Raw genomic sequence first — 20,980 nt, 5'->3', positions numbered from 1 at the left:
GCCTCCTCTCCTCACCTGTGAACTGGAGAGGGCCGGCGACACATAAATCTCGAAGCCCTGTCCAAGAACTACACACGGTCACCTATGTAAAGAGGATACGTGCCTACCAAAAAAGTCACTAGTTTTACCATTATTACGATTGCTAACCATCTGGTTCTTTGGTTGTCTTCACTATTTCACTAAAAATGGACCTTCTTCTTTAGGCTACCGGCTTCAGAAAGATAGAAGCTACATTTTTTTTTTTTTTTCAGAAGCTACATCCTTAATTTCGCTTGAAAATTTCACGCCACAACCTTATCGGGACGTTTTTACGCAGTGGGCATGAAGTAAGTGTTCACGATTAAAAGTGAATAGTGGTAAGCGATCAAAAATAATAATAATTCTGAGTCCTCTCATTGATCCCGCAGCTTAAGTCCTGGAAACGAGGGGCGAACACTTCACAGCTGAACGGGGTCTTACCGAATACTCACGGTTGTGCATCTACCATCCGAAAGTTTGGAAGCGGGCCCACAAAATACAGCTTTATTTCCTGCACACCCAGAAAAAGCTGGAGGAAAACAAAGAGCATCGTGCGCATATCGAAAACCCTTTGTCGTTAAAGTCCAACCCAACACACCTCTCTCTTACAGGTCTTCCTTTTCTGTTAACATTTTAAAAGTTGCAGGCCTCGAAACTCAGCTGTCAACACGGAGTGATTTAATCTCCTCATCAAGGGGTCAGCATGAAGCAGCTCTGGGTGAATTATATACGCCCTCACTTTTCTCCCAAAGTGCCAACATCAGGAGAAAAAAAAAAAAAAGTGATCTTTTCTGTCTAGTTCTAGGATGACACTACATTTGGGTCATGCTTGCTTTATCAGGTACTGAAACCGAAAAATAAATGGTTTAAATATTAAGCCGTATCATCAGATTCAATTATGGGCTGATTTTTGTCTTCTCTCCAATATGCAGAGCACGCAAAGAGTTAATGCGGCTACTGGATGGTTTTAGGCAAATTCCACACTCTGCCCACAAGCAGCCTATTCTTGGCTCCCGAGCCTACTTTATTTTGCCCGAACATTACTTGTGAATAGTTCTATCACTACGCTGGAAACCACTTGGAGAGCAGGGCGTATATCTTACTCACCTCCTTATCCTCTGATGGGATAAAGCAGGAGAGGTGGCACATGGACGCTGCAGCCGGTCAGTATTTGCTAAATAAGAGGGTTTTCCTTGGGGGCCAACAGCAATGGCATATGTTTCTTCCATTCTCCTTCTCTAGACATTATATAATTTTATTTGGTAGGTGTTCTAAATAGCTTGGCGGAGAGAGGAATGTGTTAGCAAAGTGACATGCTCCCGACAGAACACATCTTCGGTGAAAAGTCTATCTCTTAAAATCATCAGCTATGCCACATAGTGGCTGAGGACACAGACCGGTGCGTGAATAGGCTAGAACATGAGAGCATGAAATAACCGCAGGAGGAAGAAAAAGGAATGCAGCATGCCCCCTGGGGTTACCCCCATCATTTCTTGGTGAAAATTTTATGGCATCACATGATTGGTGTGAAAGCACATTATCTTCTGGAACTTTTGCAAAGCTTCCTCTGAGGGCCTCCCAAACGCAATGTTGTAACAGGCCACACTACTGCAAGCCCTTACCCCGTCCGCCGGACACAGGAGGCCTAGTGTGTTTTGTTCGGTTTCTAAACTGAAGAAATAAAGATTATAAGCATTTATCAAACTATGTGCCAACATGAGAGCAAAAGAAGCAAATTTTACATTTGCCAGCCTTTTCTCAAGTTAAAGTCACACCTTCCTGACTTGGGTCAAGCGTGGTACGGGGGAAGTTTTAAAATCGCTGCACCCTAACTAGGCCACACCCATTCCCAGCAGAATCTTTATGATTCTGGGGTAGCAAAGAAGGCCGTTTTCAAGAAAAGCCTGGGCTTCCGTTCAGGTTGCCCGCCCACCAGCTGTGTGACTTGAGGCAAGCACATGAACTTCTCTGAGTCTCTGAGTGCTCACAGCCACCCGGAGAAGGGTGGCTCCTGTTTAACAAACACCACTGCAAGGTGGTTCTTTAATAAAACAATGCAAGCCGGCAATGTCTCATGAAGGAGACACTCCAACATGGTAGCTGGTGCCTCCTTGTCCCTTGTCCATGCGGTTTCCCTCCACGTTCTGAACAGAATGGCCAATTCCCCCTCTCTGCAGCCAGCAGGCCTGGACTCTTGGGTTCCGCAAACACTTGCCTTCTTTGGGTTCCCTTCTTTCTTCGAATTTCCTCTTTTGGTGTTCAGTTGCAGGACCCTGGGGTGGCTCAGTCCATGAAGCCTCCAACTCTCCAGCTCAGCTCAGGTCATGATCTCAGAGTCGTGAGATGGGGCCCAGAGCCCCCGTTGGGAGGGCCGCCTGCTTAAGATTCTCTGTCTCCCTCCTGCTGGGCCCTCCCACCACCTCCCGAGCCTGTGCACATGCATGTGCTCTCTCGCTCACTCTCTCAAAAAGAAAAAAAAAAAAAACAACCCTCAATTGTACTGTTACACATGCCTTTCCCCCCAGCTCAGTTACATGCCAACCAAGAGAAACTACCTGATTCTCCTTTGGATCCTCCCCTCCTGACCGACTATGACCCCTGAACTCTACTAGGTGCTCCAAACGCGTTTGTGGATTGGCCATTCAGCAGAACACAAAGGATGATTTGCTTTCCCTATGTTGCCTCATTGTTAACATAGTAAAATACCTTTTTAAGTGAGAAGAACCTCAGCATTTAGCAAACTGTAATCCGCTGCTGAGAAACAGACACAGTCATTTCTTCCTATATTAATTGCTCCCACAACGACGCTCGCTTTTAAAAGCCAGTCCCCAAAAATATATTTCTCTGAGTTACCTCCTAGATGCAATTCTCAGTAAATGTGGTCCCCCGGAGAGCATTATGCAGAATTCTGTTGGAAGGATATACTTTTTCAATAATATCAATTGCTCTGGACATTTCGAATTACTTTTTTGGAAAGGTCATGCAATACCTCAGAGAGACTCTGCACCTGAGTCAAAGATTTGCTTTGTGTTCGCTGTCATTCACTTTTGCTATGCTCCCCAAATCTCTTAAGAGTCTTCTGGATGTGGTACTTAAAACCAAATACCTTACCCGAATGCCACTAAGTTGACAATGCAGCTTTCCCTGAAATGTCTGAGCAAATTCAAATAATACGGCTCTAAACAATTTGGAGTAAATTTGTGTGGTTAAAATTAAGCCCAATGAATAGAGAAAGCAAAGAAGGATTTCTAATTTTAACACTGTTTAATCTTAGTTACTTAAGAAATGAACATCTTCTGAACATCACCTTCACGACACAACAGAAGAGATTTTCACCATATCTTTATAGCACAGGGCAAAAATCTAATATGATTTTTAGAAAACCCTAAAAATGGAAAAAAGATGTGCACTAAGTGTGGCTCTGACATAATACTAATGTAAATGAAAGGTGAAATAAAGCCCTGTTAACATTATTTTCTCAAGCTCTACATAAACATGCTGTAAAGACAGAGATGGGACAATTTTTATTATTTTTCATGGACACAGACCATTGAAATACACAATAAGTGGTAAATATTTATAAATAGAGTCATTGTCTCCAAAACTGTCTTGATTTCCTGGGAATTTTTTTTTTTTAATGCATGTTAAACACAACACAATCTGCCACTGCTGTGACATTTTCTGCTTAAACCGTGTTAAGCCGTTTACTTGTAAAAAAGCACGTGAGGACCTTCAGCAAAAAGGCCCAGGGGTATCCCTGCCAAGCTTCTATTCTCTTCGAAGGAGAACTATCCTCACAACCCCAGGAAACTGGTAACTCAGTAGAACTGCGTATCTAGCCCCGTGCATACATCATTCTGTTTACGAGAGTGTCTGATTGTTAAGGAGTCTTATTTCCAGGAAAAAAGGGTATCACAGTTATACTGATACCTTCCCTAAAATAGCAAGGTCTGAGAAGCCTAAATGTCAGTCACAAAGAACACACTGCAAACTCGTTTTATCGTGTATCTGGGTGTCACCTGGTTTATCGCACAAGATAGGTGACACCGGTGTTCCTTTAATAGGGGACGAGAACGGCCTGGCCCACGCTGAAACATCCCCTAGCCGGTAATGAAAGACCCCTAGAGAAGAAATTAGGCTTACTTTACAACTGCCAATTTGAGATGAAGAATTTGGCGACCTGCTGCGGTTCATCGGACCCTGTGCTTGACTTAAAAGAGCTGCACACAGAAAGGAAATGTTTCAAGAATTCAGCATGCGCCTCCCACTTGGTTGAGCTCTAGTAGTTCCTGATGAGACACAGTGTGTATTTTCTCTGACTGATAGTTTAAAATATAGTTCTTTATCCTGAGAGAGCACACGAGTAGCAATGTAGGGAACAGAATTAACAAGAAAGATGAAAATGCTTACAGAAGAACTTTTTGATGAAAAGTTAAAAAAAAAAATTCTTCCTACATGCTAAGAATCGTTTTTAAGAGCTCCCATTGCCTTTCCCGTCCGTCCACATCTAGTCACCTGCTACGTCCTATGGACCCTGCACTGGCACTTTTCCCCCCATGTACGTCCTCCTTTGCATTCCCTGGCATTTCCCTCATTTAATCCCTCATCTCTCTCCTACAATAGCTCTTTACGTGCCCTTTCCTCCCTCTGTAAATTGTCACCAAAACCCGTGCCTGTAGGGTTGGGAGCCTAACCAAACACCTCCTGTTGCCCACTGCGTATCCTAGGATATGCTAGCATATACCATCTGCTCCTCGATGCCCCCCAAAGTGCCCCCCATCTCCTCTCCCACCTGGCTCCTCCCTTCCTCCTACCTTACCTGCTGCCCACCTCCCCCATGCCTTTCCCCTCTATCCTCTTACTTTCTAAATGCTGTCAAAGCGTGACTCTGCTAGAAAATGACACATATTTATGGTCTCCATCTCCCATATGCACCTGATGCAAGTATTTTCTTTTTAATCTTTTATTCTTTTGCGTATAAGCATGGGCTCTAGAACTGGACTACCCTGGTTCAACTCCTTGTTGTGCCACTTATTACTTACGTAATTTTGGACAGTTGACTGGTCGGTGCCTCAATTTCCCCATCTGTGAAGCTGAGCAATTAACCATATGCACCACACAGGGTTCTTCTGAGAAACCCATGAATTAAGTCCTAAACCTTACCCTGGCCTACAGAAAGCAGTCTAAAGTGTTAGTAATTAGGCAGCCCTGGTGGCTCAGCAGTTTAGCGCCACCTTCAGCCCAGGGCCTGACCCTGGAGTCCTGGGATTGAGTCCCACGTCAGGCTCCCTGCAGGGAACCTGCTTCTCCCTCTGCCTGTGTCTCTGTCTCTGTCTCTGTCTCTGTCTCTCTCTGTCGCTCATGAATAAATAAATAAAATCTTAAAAAGATTAGTTTTTATTATTAGTTTTATGATGTTAGTAATCATCATAGTTCTTATCCTCCTTACTGTTCCTTATATATCACTGAAGTCATACAAAAAAAAAAAAAGGTGAAAAACATGGACATTTGAATAAAGGCCCACAACGAGCCTCATAATTCTGCAAATGACAAGGAGAGTTTTTTAGTCATGCTACTTAATCTTGAGGATAAAGGTCATGAGGCCTATTTTACAGTTGTAAAAGAAAAAAAGATTAGGTGAGATATTTTATAAAGGAATATATAGCAAGTAGAACTTTTATTATTTTTTTAAGATTTATTTATTTGAGTTAGAATAAGAGCAAGAGGAGCAGAGGGAGAGGAGGAGAGAATCTCAAGCAGACTCCACGTGGAGGGCAGAGCCCCACACGGGGCTCGATCCCAAGATCCTGAGATCATGACCTGAGCCGGAAACCACGAGTCAGATGCTTAACCAACTGTGCCACCCAGGCGCCCCCTTGAACTTCCATTACTACTAAGTATGTATGTATATGTTTACCATTTCACAGAGAACTCAGGGATTGGAAAGAGTAAATGGCTGTCCCCAGGCCACATACCCAGTTGGATCTGGTAAGATGAAAGCAAGTCTACACCCTGTGAGGCTTGTCTGTGCTAACCTCCCAACAAAGTCTTTCCTTTCAAGACACAGACAAAAGTGCAATAAATATATTACACACACAGTAAGTTTAACATGGCAATAATAAAATTGTTATCACCTCTCCCATTTGCAAAGCCTTCCACTTTTCAAAAACTACCCACCCCCACCCCCACCCCATGAGGTCTGTTTTTGTTGTTCTACTTGCACTGCAACAAACCTTGGGCTTTCCAAACAAACCTAGGGGCTGTTTAGAGGAAGGGATGCATCTTTTCATAATAAGGTTTCTTTGAAATCAAAACTTAGTAAATAGAAACATCAATGATAGGGCCTTTGGCTTGGGAATACTGAATTGCAAGTCCAGCCAATGACTCAGAGCTTTTCCCACCAACTCCCTCCCCCCCGCCCCGCCCCCAAACACACACACACTCCCACAGCTGGCCCTCTGCCTTCCTTTCTTTCTATCTGTCACCCAACTTGACTACCACCACCCTGACCCGGACTATCTTTCTGCTAGGATAAGAGCTATCCATCCACATGGAGTGGTATAAGGTCATCTTGAAGGTAACTCTTTTCTTGCAATCAGAGAAGATAGACACAAATAAAATGTGAATGTGTCATCACTATGATCCCCAACAGTGCTGGTAAACCCACTGCTAGATTTGTAGCAACAATGGCTTGTTTCCCATTATTTATACATTAAGACTGTTCCCTATATGATTACAAATTGTGGATACAATGAGCCCTGAATGGTCTGTAAATTCTAATACTAAATCAGGTTCCGAGAACGTCTTTAATGATGTTCTAAATATGAATACGAACTGTGCAATGCCTTATTTTGGCATCCCTGCTATTTAACATGCTTATGATGTGTTTTGACTATTAAACTGTAAAGTCTCACTGTTTATATTTCCTCACACTCCCACTGCATATATTATTGTTACCATACTTTTTTGGCATTTTCTGGAAGCATTTACTCAGTCACAGTCACTATAGACAGATGTCAGTAGGCTAGACACTTAAACACAGAAGGTATAGACGACGTTACGTCTTCCACCAACGAGGTACTTAAAGAATTTATTATTTTTGAAAACCCACAAAACTGTATTCTCAACTGGGACACTTCCACCGGTGTCTATACCTTCTGTCTTTATTTCTCCACTTTCCTTGTATTCATTGTCATGTTAACTGGGCTACTCTGGCTGTTTCTCATTAAAAATCTCCTGGCTAATACCTATTTCTCTCATCGCTGTTCATTATGTAGGATACATTTCTTTTCCCAAAGTGAAATCACTGCTTTTTAAATGTATTTTAGCATTATGTCCACTTCTTAACTTTAATATCTAGATTTTTAGCGAACGACCTCATTGTAATTGTCAGCTTACTTTCAATCCAGCCTTTGGCAAATTCTCCACATCTGCCGTTCAACCTCATTACCCACTCCCGTCTTCTAACACATCTGTAACTACCTGGTGACTTCAAAAGGTGGTATTTTATGGTATTCAACAGGAAAATTAATGCAAAAGCTATGGATAGTCTAGTACAGCACATTTGGAAATTTATATATTGAAATAGAACACATACAAAAATCCTGTGTCTGGATGTTAAATATAAATGTATGAAAAATAAGGAAATATCACTGAAGAGATCGAATTAATGCTGGCTTAACAAAATACTTTTTTGCATGGTTGAAAAATGAAGAATAGCTTGTTTCCCATTATTTGTGCATTAAGACTGTTTCCTTTATTACAGTACTGGCTGGAGCTACATTAAGACTTATCTTTCCTCAAAAAAAAAAAAAAAAAAAAGACTTATCTTTCCTCATCTGAACTTTCAAACCATGTTACCAAGCCACTGTTTATGAGACATCACTTTCTACTTTATGGTTATTTTAAAGCTCTTACTTCCTCTATCAGACTGCTTTTCTTTGAGGATAAGGTATCTATTGATTACTTTTGGTAGATCTCACTGAGCCTCGCTTGCTACTTTTGCTCCAATATGTATTCACTTATAAATCAACATTACAAAATAAAATATCTCAGATCAGCAATGTGATGTTTATTTCATACGATTAAACTTGTTCCCATGATCCCCGGATCTTGTTAGCTCTTTAAAACAAGTTCATTCTTAAGTTAATAGCTCCCAAACGGTTTTAAAAATGAAAAATGTAAAGAAAACCCAGTGTTAAACATAAGTCTCTTTTAAAAATCCTTTGCAGGTAGAAGTATCAGCTTAAGAGGGACTGGAATGGAGTTGATATTTGCACAGACATTAGCCTCTAGATTACATGACACTTAGCACAATTATTTTCAACAATTTGATGTTATTCAACATCCAGATTATTTGAATAAATTAGCATTGTCTTGGGAGCATCCAGCCTTCACAACAAACACTCACATAAAAATTGTGTCCCCATTTCATGAGAGTATTATCTTATCAAGTCTTAATTCACCTCTTTGGGTATATAAAAAAATATAACTCTCGATTTCTGAAAACAATGTCCAAAGAGATGACAGTTTTTCCTCTGGAGCATATCCACTACTGGAAGCATAACAGTTATTTCAGAAACATCTTCACCTTTTTACAAGAGTTGATCTCAGTGCAAAGGGAATTCTTCACCCTATCCAGTATGGCTACATTTCATCCCGAGATTAATACATCCTGAACTGTTTTAACACTGGGTAATCACAGAAACCTGAGTAAGATCTCAAAAACAAGGGGGAAAGTGCCAAAGACATACGTCTAATACTGTAACATAAATGCTTTAAAGATTCCTCATTTTTATGGATGTCAGACACGTGTGTTAAGATGCCTCTCGAAAAATGTGAATAATTATCTGTAAGAGATGCACTTACAGAGTCATTAAAAACTAATAATAATATGTAAAAAAAAAAGAAAAACCTTCAACCATGTATTTGCTAAGTGTTTTCTCAAGGATATAGCTGTAGTGTTTACATAAATACATATTTTCATAATATGAAAAACACTAAATAAAAATCAATACCCCTATCTCATCTAAAAATATAAACTATGTCTAGAGACACTTAATGCCATATGTCAATAGTTCTTGAATTCTCTGCTTTGCAATCAATAATCCTCCAACCATTAGTGAATATGCTCCATGACTCATCAGAAATGATACACAAAGTTAATGGGGATCAGTGCTCCCCTCACACTCCACACATGCGTTGACACTAATGGCAGTTATGCCTCATAGAGTGGGAGACAGGCTCAGACGGCAGGAGGCAACTCTTGCGAGGTTCTCTATATAATCTTCCCTCCGCCCCCCCCAAAAAAGAACTCACTATACCCACCCTGTCCTATATCTCTGGCAACCTCCAAGGAAATAAAAGTAAGCATGCTTTATAAGGGTAGAAAAGAACTGCCTTTTTTTTTTTTCCAGCTTCACACTCACTGTGTAAGGCAAAATGTACTTCAGTTATGAAAATATCTGAGGGGAATGTTTCCAGGACCTATGCCATTGTGCTTTGTTTGCTAGTCAGATGCTTTCTCAAGAATGTGTTCAAATTATAAAGACAATATCTCCGTGTATAGAAATCTTTCAAAGCCCCTATTACCACAGAATCCTATTTTTACCTTCTGTGACATTCAAAACAAGGCCTTATACCCTGCGAGTGCAAATCTGGTCCGTGTAAATTTATTAATCTTCGATTAACGTGGGGTCGGGAGCTTGTTTGGATTTACTTGTTTTTTGTTTTCTAAGGAAGGAAAGTCATAGGAAAGGAAAATACATATTAAGCATTTGAGGATAATTGCTATTTACTGAGAACTCCATTTTAAAATAAGTTTTAGTGACTCGTTTATGTTTGGTAACTTCAGGACAATGATAACTATAGTGTCTCTAAAATGTTCCTAAGTAGCAATCATACTCTATTCTGGCCTTTGAGAGGTGTTAAGACTCATCCCCTAATTATAAGCCTTCAACTACCTCACCATTAAATCTCTAAACTAAATAGTAGTTTTGAGGAAATAAAAATAGATGTTAGGTAGTGTGTTTTCTCAAATTTTGGTTACAATGGATAAGAAAGACAAGGTATGCCTACGTACAATAAACTTCTTTAGCTTGTAAAAATAAAAGTCGATTTTATTATATTTTAGCCAGCAAACTCTTTCTGGCTTTCTCTCAGAATGCTGCTTCCCTGCTTTATTCTAGAACAGCACTATCCAATGGAAATGTAACACAAGCCACGTTTGTTATTTTAGGTGTTCTAGGAGTCATATTTGTACAGGGTAAAAATAAGCGTGGGGAAATTAATCCAACAGTATATTCTACTGAAACCAATATATCCAGAATATTATCACTGCAACATATAATCCACAGAAAAGCTATTAATCTGGTATTTTTTACATGCTTCCCTTCATACCAAGTTTTCCAAATCCAGAATGTCTTTTACACTTAGAGCCCATCTCAATCCCAACTAGCCACCTTTCAAATGCTCAGCAGCCCCGTGTGGCTAGTAGCCACAGCCCTGGATGGCACATTCTAGATTTCCAAGGAAGCTTCTTAGCCTAGAAGGCCACCACTTCAAAATCTTCCTATGTAACATCCTCTATAACCAGGGCTGCTGCTAGGATCTCCTATCAAGCCAAACATTTAAGTGAATACATTTCACTTCCTATCCTCCACCCCTCTGACCCTCCTACCTACTGCTCACCCTAATGACTTTTCCTTAAAGGGTATAGGAAATCTCATCGACCAGATAGTCCCTTCAGCTTCTCCTAAGCAGGATCTGGGATGTTCTCTAACCTGAGCATCCTTTATCATCAAGCAGAAAAGCAGAAGGTACAGCACAAAAATTCTCTCCCAGCCTCCATAAATAGATCTATCAAACACAGGCCTAAAGACCCCCGACGGTGATAAATGCAAGGGCAGTTTTTTTTGTTGTTGTTCCCTATGATGAACATAGGATATTGTATACAATAAAGTAACATACCCTTATTCAATGAGAAATATGATTTTACTCTCCCCCCCCCTCCCCCAGGAGAAACTTTGGGATATTTGTTTCTTGATCTGGAACAGGACTCCATGTTTCATTTCATAGGAATTCTGTGCCCAGAGGAAGGAACAGAATGTTGGAAACAAAATTTAATGAATTCAACTTGGAGTCTAAGTTTGCCTCAAATGTGGAAATGTAAACACAAGCAATAATATTTTAAACCATAAAACACTCGGGATTGATCCTCCACCGGCAGGGCTGCACAGAGTACCACACTCGATGTGCATCGACACACAAATTCGTTCTTAGTTACATGGGAAGAAAAATTAAACCAGGCACATGTGAGCTTCCCTGAGTCTCCCAGTAATAATAAAGCCTGATTATTATGTCTTAAGTGACACTGTAATTATAGACGGATGGATGAACAGGTTTTCTGCTGCTGACCCAACCTGTTCCCTAAAACACAAAAGGCAACTTTTGTAGTCCTCACTGAGGAGACTCCCCCCACCCCATTAAACAAATAAAACTAAGAACCATGTATACATTTTGAAAGATGGCCTACCAACACAGTAATCCAAAAAAAAAAAAAAAAAAAAAAAGAATTCACCCTCCCACCCCCATGCAAAGGAAAATCAGAACCCTGCAGGGTTTTCCCAAAAACAAAACAGTTTGGAGCTAGCTGTGGTTGTCACCAACTTTAAAGAAAGCAAAGATACAAGCGACAACAACGTGGCTTCTCGGGCTGCAAAAATAACTTGATTCAGAGCCCCCTGGCTCTAGGTCTACTTCTCTAGGTTGGAAGTTAAACGTTCCTAAGATGAAATCTCACGCAGTCGCTGAACTTTCATTTTCACCTGCCTGGGTGATACTAGCTCATCTCAACAGCAAGGCAAGGGGGGAAACACCTAACCGCTCTCGGGGACCCACACAGGTCCCAGGGAGTGGGTCCCTCGCGCGGTTAGAGACGCGTTACGCCCTGAATCCCCTCGGTGTAGGGACAGACACCGCGTTCAGACCCAGGAGGGAGGAACACCGTGTGCGCGCTGGTGTTGGATTTCAAAGCGCCTTGCACAGGGCCTGCAAATCCAAAGGCATTAATTAGCAGGACTTCTCTGTCTCGGTGCATTAATTTGTTTAAGAAATTCCTCCGAGTGCGGCCCACTTTACCATCCCTTTGCTTAGGAGGGCCTGTGCCCGCGGGCACACCGAGGAAAGCCAGGGGTGGGGGTGCGGGGTGCGGGGTGCAGGGTGCAGGGTGGAGGGTGGAGGGTGGAGGGGGGGTGCAGTAACCTTTCTGGCAGCTTCTTAACTCCGGCTTAATCCTAGGGAAGCACACTCCACGGAAACACACCGCCAAATCCCCGCAGCCGTAGGTGCCCCCCTGGGCGGGGGTGGGTGCGCAGGGTGGAGGCGGGGAGGGGGGCACCTAAGAACACTTCTACTGCGCTTGCAACACCCCTGGGGCTGGGAAGCGCTGCGCGAGGGGCAAGCGTGAGCTCCGCCGTCTACCTGCTCGTGTTACAGGCTCCGGCATCAAAGTATTCTCACATGACACATTACTACCAATAACAGATTCCGGCTCCGTTTAAAAAAAAAAAAAAAAGTGCGGGGGTGGGGGGTGGGGGGCTACATATTTGTCCCGCTTTTGTCTAAAAGAGCAGAACCCGAGCCCTAACTACTTGTGGTTCTTTTGAACCATCCGGTGAAAGCGATTCGATCCAGCGGCTGCGGCTCCACCCCGAGAGCGTCTATACTTACTTTTCTTACAGTTTTTGAGTGACGCACTACCAAACGATGGGAAAAAAAAAGAAAAGAAAAAGAAAGAAAGAAAAGAAAAAAAAGAGAGAGAGAGAGAGAGGAGCCCTCTCCTGCAGGGCGTCTTCCGCCCTGTAAACTTGGCAAAAGGCAAACTGGACTGAAATACAGCCCTCTCCATATAAGGCAGCCCAGCTAAACATGTCATGCGTAATTTATGGGTAGCAGGCAGAGAATTAACCTTTGCGTGCACATATTTGGCCCAGATGAGAACCGGGCCCGATGGCAGCCCCCGGGGACCGGGATGCGGGGTCTGCCGGGGCACACCGGGGCTCGCGACTCAGGGACTCGCATCCTCCCCTGGCGAAGGTCATTAAGTTGTGAGTACACTTCCACGCACCTGTTTCTTCCATCCCCCCACACGCCCCCCCCGCCCCCGTCCCCACCCCCCCCCCCCCCCCCCGCCGCCCATCTCTCTTTCTTTCTTTTCTTTCTGCCTCTGCTGCCAAACTGGAAGCTGCCTGCGCGCTGACAGCGGCCGCGGAGCCCGGGGAAGGGCGGCCCCGGCCCGGCTGCAGCTGCCCCCGCCCGCCCCGAGTTAGGGACCCAGAGTTAGGGACCCGCCGCCGCCGCCGCCGCCGCCGCCGCCAGCTGCCCCCCCCCCCGGGGAGGGGGAGGGGGAGGGGGACTCCGAGCCCCCCCTCCCCCCACCTCCTCCTCCGGCCCCCGAAAGACTCCAAACAATGCCGAGCCGCGCGGCAGCGCCGAGGAAACTGTGCAAAACGGCAAACTTACCTCTCACATTTTTTTTTTTTTTTTCAGAGGCAGCCCGACTGCCGAGCGGGTGCCCAAGGCATTGTGGGAGTCCTGATTCCGAGAGGCCCGCGGCTTAAAATTGAACTTGTCGGCCCCCAGGTCACGGGAGCATGGTGAGCGCCCCGACTCATTCAGCTGCAGTGGAAAGGCTGTTGCATGTCGCCCGCAGCCTCTTATCGCCGGGCCCGGCTTCCGCCGCCGCTGCTGCGCGGCCCCTCCCCCGCCCCGCCGGCCCAGCCCCACCAGGAAGCCCGGGGCGGACCGCAGGCTCCCGGACGCACGCGGCGGCGGCGGCGGCGGCGGCGGAAAAAAAAAAAAAAAAAGAAGAGAAAAGAAAAAAAAGCCCGCCGCTCCTCCAGCAGCCGCCGCCCTCCCGGCCCCCGGCCGCTCCGCCGCCCCCTCCCCCTCCCCCTCCCCCTCCCCCGAGCACCGGCCGCGGGGGTGGTCGCTGCGCCGAGCGGGCGATGCCGATGCACAGGCGCATCCCCGCGGCCCCCCGGTGGTATCGTCCGTCTGCACGTTCTGCACGGGGACGGGGGGGCCTGGCGCGGACCGGGGGCTCCAGGTTGGGCCGGGGGGGGCTCTAGTGCGGACCGAGGGGCCCTAGGGCGGACCGGGGGGCTCTAGAACGGACCGGGGGCGGGGCTCTAGCGCGGACCGAGGGGCTAGGGCGGACGTCGGGGCCCTGGGGCGGACCCGGGGGCCCTAGCGCAGACCGAGAGACCCTAGGGTGGACCGAGGGGCTATAGGGCTAGGGCGAACCAGGGGGGCTCTAGGGCGAACCAGGGGGCTCTAGGACGGACCGGGGAGGGGGCTCTAGCGTAGACCGAGGGGCCCTAGGGCGGACCGGGGGGATCTAGAACGGACCGGGGAGGGGGCTCTAGGGCGGAACAGGGGGCTCTAGCGTAGACCGAGGGGCCCCAGGGCGGACCGAGGGGCTCTAGGACGGACCGGGGAGGGGGCTCTAGGGCGGACGGCGGGGCTCTAGGGCGGGCCGGGGAGGGGGCTCTAGGGTGGAACGCGGGGCTCTAGCACGGATGGGGGGCGCTCTAGCGCGGGTCGGGAGGCTCTAGGGCGGACCGAGGGGCTCTAGGGCGGACCGAGGGGCTCTAGCACGGACGGCGGGGCCCTAGCGCGTACCGGGGGGCTCTAGTGCAGACCGAGAGACCTTAGGGTGGACCAAGGGGCTCTAGGGCGGACCAGGGGGCTCTAGGGAGGAACGAGGGGGCTCTAGCGTAGACCGAGGGGCCCTAGGGCGGACCGGGGGGCTCTAGAACGGACCGGGGTGGGGGGCTCTAGCGCGGACCGAGGGGCTAGGGCGGACGTCGGGGTTCTGGCGCGGACCCGGGGGGCCATAGCGCAGACCGAGAGACCCTAGGGTGGACCGAGGGGCTATAGGGCTAGGGCGAACCAGGGGGCTCTAGGGCGGAACGGGGGGGCTCTAGCGTAGACCGAGGGGCTCTAGGGCGGACCGGGGGGGGGCTCTAGCGCAGACCGAGAGGCCCTAGCACAGATGGGGGGGGGGCTCTAGCACGGACCGAGGGGCTCTAGGGCGGACAGCAGGGCCCTAGCGCAGACTGAGGGGCTCTAGCACGGACGGCGGGGCCCTAGCGCGTACCGGGGGGCTCTAGTGCAGACCGAGAGACCTTAGGGTGGACCAAGGGGCTCTAGGGCGGACCAGGGGGCTCTAGGGCGTAACGGGGGGGCTCTAGCGTAGACCGAGGGGCTCTAGCGCGGACGGCGGGGCCCTAGTGCGGACCAGGGGGCTCTAGCGTGGACGGTGGGGCCCAAGGGCGGACGGCGGGGCCCTAGCGCAGACGGCGCGCACCCCTGCCGCCTTGGGCACCTTCCCAACAGCCGGGCGCACACCTAGCTAGCTAGGTCCTTTTTGGTCCTTTTTTGAGGGGTGGGGGTCTTTTTTTTTTTTTTTTTTTTTTTTTTTTTTTAACGAGGCCGGTGCATGGGGCTTTTGTCGGGAAGCCAGCAAGGTTAGGTTGAAGGTGAGAGTCAGATCTGCAAATAAGACTGCCGAGCCTCTGATGGGGCTGCCGCCTGGAGATGCGCCGCAGGGCTTTTGAGCCCGGCTGGCCCGCAGGACCCCCGCCCCCCGGGGTCCTCTCGGGTCAAGTTCACAGGGTGCCCGCAAGTCCTGCGGTTCCTTAGCAAGACGGATTGCCACACAGGCATGAAGACTCCCATCCCGCCTTCCAGTCTGGCTTGCCAGTAATATTGTAAAAATCCCCCTGCTTCCCCAACTCCGCATGTCACGGTCTAAGGAAAGTAAGGAGAGAAAAGAAAGAAAGAAAAGAAAGAAAGGAAGAAAGAAAGAAGAGAGAAAGAAAGAAGAAAGAAAGAAAGAAAGAAAGAAAGAAAGAAAGAAAGAAAGAAAGAAAGAAAGAAAAGAGAAGGAAGGAAGGAAGGAAGGAAGGAAGGAAGGAAGGAAGGAAGGAAGGAAGGAAGGAAAAAGAAAAGAGAAAAAAGAAGAAAAGAAAAAAAGAAAAAAGAAAAGAAAAAAAAGAAGAAAGGAAAGGAAAAGAAAAGAGAAAAAGAAAAAAGAAATGCCTTTTTTTTTTTTTGGAAATACAGGAATAGTCCAAGGCAAATAAGTCCTATTATTGTTGGAGCAGAAGGAACCACGGCCCCAAATCGTAATTCACTGGGTGTTAGAACATGCAACTTGGCTTCACTTTGAATGGAAAGAATTCTGGACTAACGTGATGTGATCATGTTTTGGAGATTTGGGGGCAGAATTTCCTTTGAACCTAAGAGACTTCTGATGACTTGTGCAAGGACGGTTCTAATTGAAAACACTGGCTCCATGATTTGGGCACACCTCGGAATGCAGTGGTAGATAGGGTGCCGCGTTCGCGCCCTACGACTGTTGAGTTGTGTTAAGGAGGGTGGGGCCGGCTTTAGGAGGAAAAGGGAAAACATCACGGAAGGTGCTAAAGTTCAGAAATACGTCCAGAGGCTTTAACAACACACTTGAGCTCTCACCCTTGGCTAGATCCGCAAAACAGTTCCTATTGTGCGTTGCTCCCTTCCACAACAAATGCGTTAATTAAATGGTCCTACTTCTCAGTGTTAATCATTAAAAGGTACCCAAGTGGCCACCCGGTTGAAGCAAATTAAAAGGACACAGACACCTTCTCAGAGGACAGGAATGGGCACTCTCTATCTGCCAATCAGCAGCTATGAGGAATTCCTTTTTTCGCCTTCAGCATTCATTTCAACAACTACATCAAATGCCTGCCACGTCAGAAATACAAGGATGGATAAACATGATCCCTACCCTCAAGGACAACTACTACTGCTACTAGGGAAGAGACAAACCAATTAATTCTGCCTGAGGGATAAATGCTAAAATGGTTGTAGGCCAGCCAGAGGGCGGCCTGAGGAGGGTTAGGGAAGGCTTCCTTGGAGGAGGTTTTTTGTTTTTTGTTTTTTAATTGAGGTGCCATTTGCCAACATATAGTCTAACAACCAGTGCTCATCCCATCAAGTGCCCTCCTCAGTGCCCATCACCCAGCTACCCCGCAGGTGCCTGAAAAGGGGTAGAGCAAATAATGAGATGGAAAGGGAGCCGAGTCCGGTCAAGTGAAGAAAAGAACATGGCAAATACCACGTCCCACCCCCCACCCCCCACCCCCCCAGCTTTCCTGTTAGAAGTGAGGGAAAGCTAGTGTAGGGGAGTGGCAGGAGACGAGCTCGAAGGAGGTTTGCTTTCATCAGAGGAGCCTCAGCTTTGCTCTGAAAACCATGCTCCACTGCAAGAGTTTACACAGCAAGGGAATGGGGAGAGTTTGGACTTGTATTTCAGAAAGATCCTGAGGCAGCAGCTTGAGGGTGAATGGGAGTGTGGGGTGGCGGCCCCTAGAAGAAGGGTGAATGGGTGTGGACAGACTGGAAAAATGACTCATGCAGGGAATGAGGAAGGGAGGAACCCTGGGAGGCTCCCAAATCCCTGGCTTAGCCTACTGGATTGTTTGCTACTTGCCTTTTAATGTCTTCAATTTGCCTTTCATTCTCCATGACAACGGACCCTGACTTCTGAGCTGGGCCACCTATGTGTCTGCTGGCAGGTTGGTGCCCTAGCTGGCTTCCAGGCACCTCTCAGAATGTCCAATGAAGCGCTACGAGCTAATCCCCGTTGTAGGAATTTATTTCCAATTGTTCTCAGACCCTTGTAGACTTCCAAGTTGGAACTTGGGTGGTGTTTTTTTGTTTTGTTTTTGTTTTTGTTTTTTTTTCTTGTGGGTTAGAAAAATTGCCGTTTGAAGCATCATGGTGTAAAGCAGGATTTTGAACCTGTGTGTGGTGCAAGAGGGGAAATTATTTTTCCACTTCAGCATTGGAGGAGGGGGGAAGTTCTGGGAACAAAAGAGAAATTGAAACTGAGACAGATTTTCTGCTCTACCGAACAGAATACAAAGAAATACAAGAAAGACCCTTGAATGTTAGAAACAGTAAAATAAACATCCTCGTAAATGACAAAGAAGAGGGAAAAAAATGTTATTTTACATTAGCTAGAAGAAAAGGGGATGGTTGAGAAGACTCCTATAAAATAATGGTCAATCTAGGGGTCAAAAATAAAAGAAATCGTGGTATAAAACTAGCTTGCCACTGATTTAGCTTAACTTGCCATTATTGATAATACTGTAACATGAGTAATGACAGTGAGAAATTGAAGCACCGTAACAAATACCAGATCATGTGTTAAAAATATTAAATCATGTTGCCAGCTTTCAGCTACCAGTGGCATTCTAGCCCCACTTTAAATGGTGGAAATTACTTAAAAATCGTTAGTAATAAAAAGTAAATAGTTTCCCATTTAGAACACCACCGATATCCCCTCAGTGCCGGGGACAGCATGAGCAATACGGTTTCTTTTGCTTCTGTGAAGTGTACGTATAGTTCACTGGCTCGTGAGTGAGTAGATCCATAAGTATAAAAAGAAGGTCATTTGTGGGTGGAGAGGGAAATTATAGAAAACAATTTCGGATGAAATAAAACTACATTTTCAGATAAATGAAAGAATGTTCACTGCAGGTTCCTGAAATATTTCAGACCACTCAAGCCTTAATTATACCAATGAATCCCACTAGAAGTGCAGTTAAGGAAGATGGTTTTTAGAGATAATATCAATTGCCTGGTTTACCAATAATACAGATAAAGCAAATGGTAGCATTCATCTTTTTCACTCAGCTGGGAGTCTTTAAGGCACCTGTGTGTGTGTGTGTGTGTATGTGTGTGTATCAGTTGTAGCTTCCTTGGCCTACAAACCACATTCATAGCTCAGTACGTTGTCACTGCTTCCCAAATGCAAATTGGCTTTCCTGGCAAGACAAACCAACAAACAAACCAAAACTTCAATGTAGGGATCCCTGGGTGGCGCAGCGGTTTGGCGCCTGCCTTTGGCCCAGGGAGCGATCCTGGAGACCCGGGATCGAATCCCACGTCGGGCTCCCTGCATGGAGCCTGCTTCTCCCTCTGCCTAGTGTCTCTTCCTCTCTCTCTCTCTCTGTGTGACTGTCATGAATAAATAAATAAAATCTTAAAAAAAAAAAAACTTCAATGCAAATATCCCAAGAAGGTATGCTTTTTGAAAGTCGAAATATGACTTTGAAAACAGCAATGCTGTTTTTATTATACTGGCACAAAAATAATCCATTGCAAGATACTGCCAAAACTGAGACCCAGATGCAGTTCTTTCGCTTTCTAGTCCACATTTAAATACATATGGTTGCGAGAAGAAGCTTCTGGAAGGCAGGGAAGAGTGGGAAATGTTTTTGTATGGAAAATCCACTTTAAGCAGATACATTAAATGGGTCCCTATTACATTTCAGAGGGGAGGAGGGAGCCTGGATTCAAACTTGTTATAGGTATCTGAATAAATATCCTGATAGAGTCACATGATTTTAGTTTACCTTCAAGGACCTTACATATTTCACACACCCTGTAACTTTTTTAAACCATAGTCGGTACTTAAATATAAATAATTTATATTCTATTATATATTATGTAAATATATAGTATGCTCTGTGATACAACATGTATTTATCATGTACATGTATGCCATTTAATGCACAAATCACATAAGTGTGATAATATTATATAAAAATCAACAAATTTGTCTTAAAATATTTATAGAGACTAAAACTGAGTTACAAATATTAATTTGATTTGAACATATCTCAATTAAGCTATTTTACCTAACAGTGGAATCTAAATCTTCAATATAATTTTTTTTGGCACCTGACAATAGGGCAATATAAAACATACATTTCAGAATTAAAAGTTTAGAACCACAGAATTTTAGCTGGGAATGGAGCGTTAGAGACCATCTGGCCCTGTTCCTTTGTTAGACCAGAGAACATCGTATAAGTAAACTGGCATCGTGACAGAGGAGAACTGGCATCAGTGTCTTCTGACTCTCTCAGGCCGTTTAAGTCCATTGTTTTTCTGAAAAACCCTGGGGGTAACAAGAAGCTCTAATATAGACAATAAAAGTTCCCCAAGTTTAATGTAAAGAAGGCCACACTAGATTTTCAGTATTGTTCTTTATTCCTCTATTTGTACTTTCTGGTTTTTTTTCTTCTTCTTTTCTTTCTACCATTTTTTCCGTTCTTCCTTCCTTCTATCAGAAAATCCTTTTCACGTAATCCCTCTATCCTGTATCTCACGAATGTTTGTTGAGCACCCACTGGGCCAAGTGTTGCTCTGGGTGCTCTGGTTTGAGAAATGAGCACAGCCCAGTCACTTCCCTCAAGGAATTTACAGGCTGCTAGGGGGATCCAGGCACTACACAAGGAAAGAATAAATATAAAGAAACAGGTGAACCTAGGACGTGATTTCAGATGGAGGGAAGCAGCTGTGGCATAAGAGAAAGCAGGTTAATGGGACGAGGGCGGGGGGGAGGGTGTGTATTTAGCAGCACTGTCAGGGACTGAGGTGGTCCCGGAGCAGCAGAGTCCTCAAGGATGGGCAAAACACTTGTGGAAAGACCATCCCAAGCAGTGGGAACTGTAGGTCTATGGTCTCGCCTCCCAATTTCCCTAGGCTAGAAGGCTAGAAGTCCAATGGTGAACAAAAAAGAACCAGATAACCTAACTTCAAGGAGCTCACAGTCAAGTAGGAGAACAATGAATCCTAATCACATGAATCACACTCTAAATGTAGACCTGCGGTCATGAGACTTGTGGTCAGTGGGACACCATGCAAGGGTTTGGTTGTATTAGGGCTGGGGTCGGGGAGGGGAGGATGGTGTGTGATCCAGAGTCGGTTTTCACAGATATCAGGAGAGCACTCTCTTGACTGCTAGTGGGGAGGCCAGTGGTGCTAACCCCAGAAGAGAATGCAGTAGGTGCCCCCCCTCTGGAGGTCAGGGGGCAGCAAATGGCTGTAGGCCCGCGAAAAACCC

General features: G+C 45.7%; 1 protein-coding gene and 2 long non-coding RNA genes across 45 annotated transcripts in view; 2 read left to right on the top strand and 1 right to left on the bottom strand.

Annotated features, from left to right (window-relative positions):
- The window catches only part of LOC112652512 (uncharacterized), a 43,219-nt gene extending 33,836 nt beyond the window's left edge, over positions 1-9,383 (top strand). For all 7 annotated transcript variants that reach the window (XR_003131525.3, XR_003131527.3, XR_003131526.3 and 4 more), the window contains 2 exons: positions 252-326; positions 408-9,383. This is a non-coding gene — a long non-coding RNA (uncharacterized LOC112652512). The remainder of the gene's footprint in view (positions 1-251; positions 327-407) is intronic.
- The window catches only part of MBNL1 (muscleblind like splicing regulator 1), a 276,932-nt gene that overhangs the window by 163,358 nt on the left and 92,594 nt on the right, over positions 1-20,980 (bottom strand). For 12 of the 37 annotated variants that reach the window (XM_049099968.1, XM_049099960.1, XM_049099973.1 and 9 more), the window contains exon 1: positions 13,540-13,678. The exons of 7 other annotated variants lie outside the window; for them this stretch is intronic. The gene's annotated coding sequence lies outside the window, so the exon portion shown is untranslated. Of the gene's footprint in view, positions 1-12,279; positions 12,517-12,747; positions 12,885-13,539; positions 13,734-20,980 lie in introns of those variants that run through there. 18 more of the 37 variants (XM_049099990.1, XM_049099980.1, XM_035705063.2 and 15 more) reach the window with 8 other exon arrangements.
- LOC125753438 (uncharacterized) lies at positions 12,988-13,769 on the top strand. Its single transcript, XR_007405306.1, has 2 exons — positions 12,988-13,124; positions 13,567-13,769. It is a non-coding gene; the product is annotated as an uncharacterized LOC125753438 (long non-coding RNA).

The sequence above is a fragment of the Canis lupus genome, chromosome 23, assembly GCF_003254725.2.
Source record: "Canis lupus dingo isolate Sandy chromosome 23, ASM325472v2, whole genome shotgun sequence".
NCBI lineage: Eukaryota > Metazoa > Chordata > Mammalia > Carnivora > Canidae > Canis > Canis lupus.
Note: the sequence above shows the minus strand (reverse complement) of the source record. Positions and strands in the feature narration are given on the sequence as shown.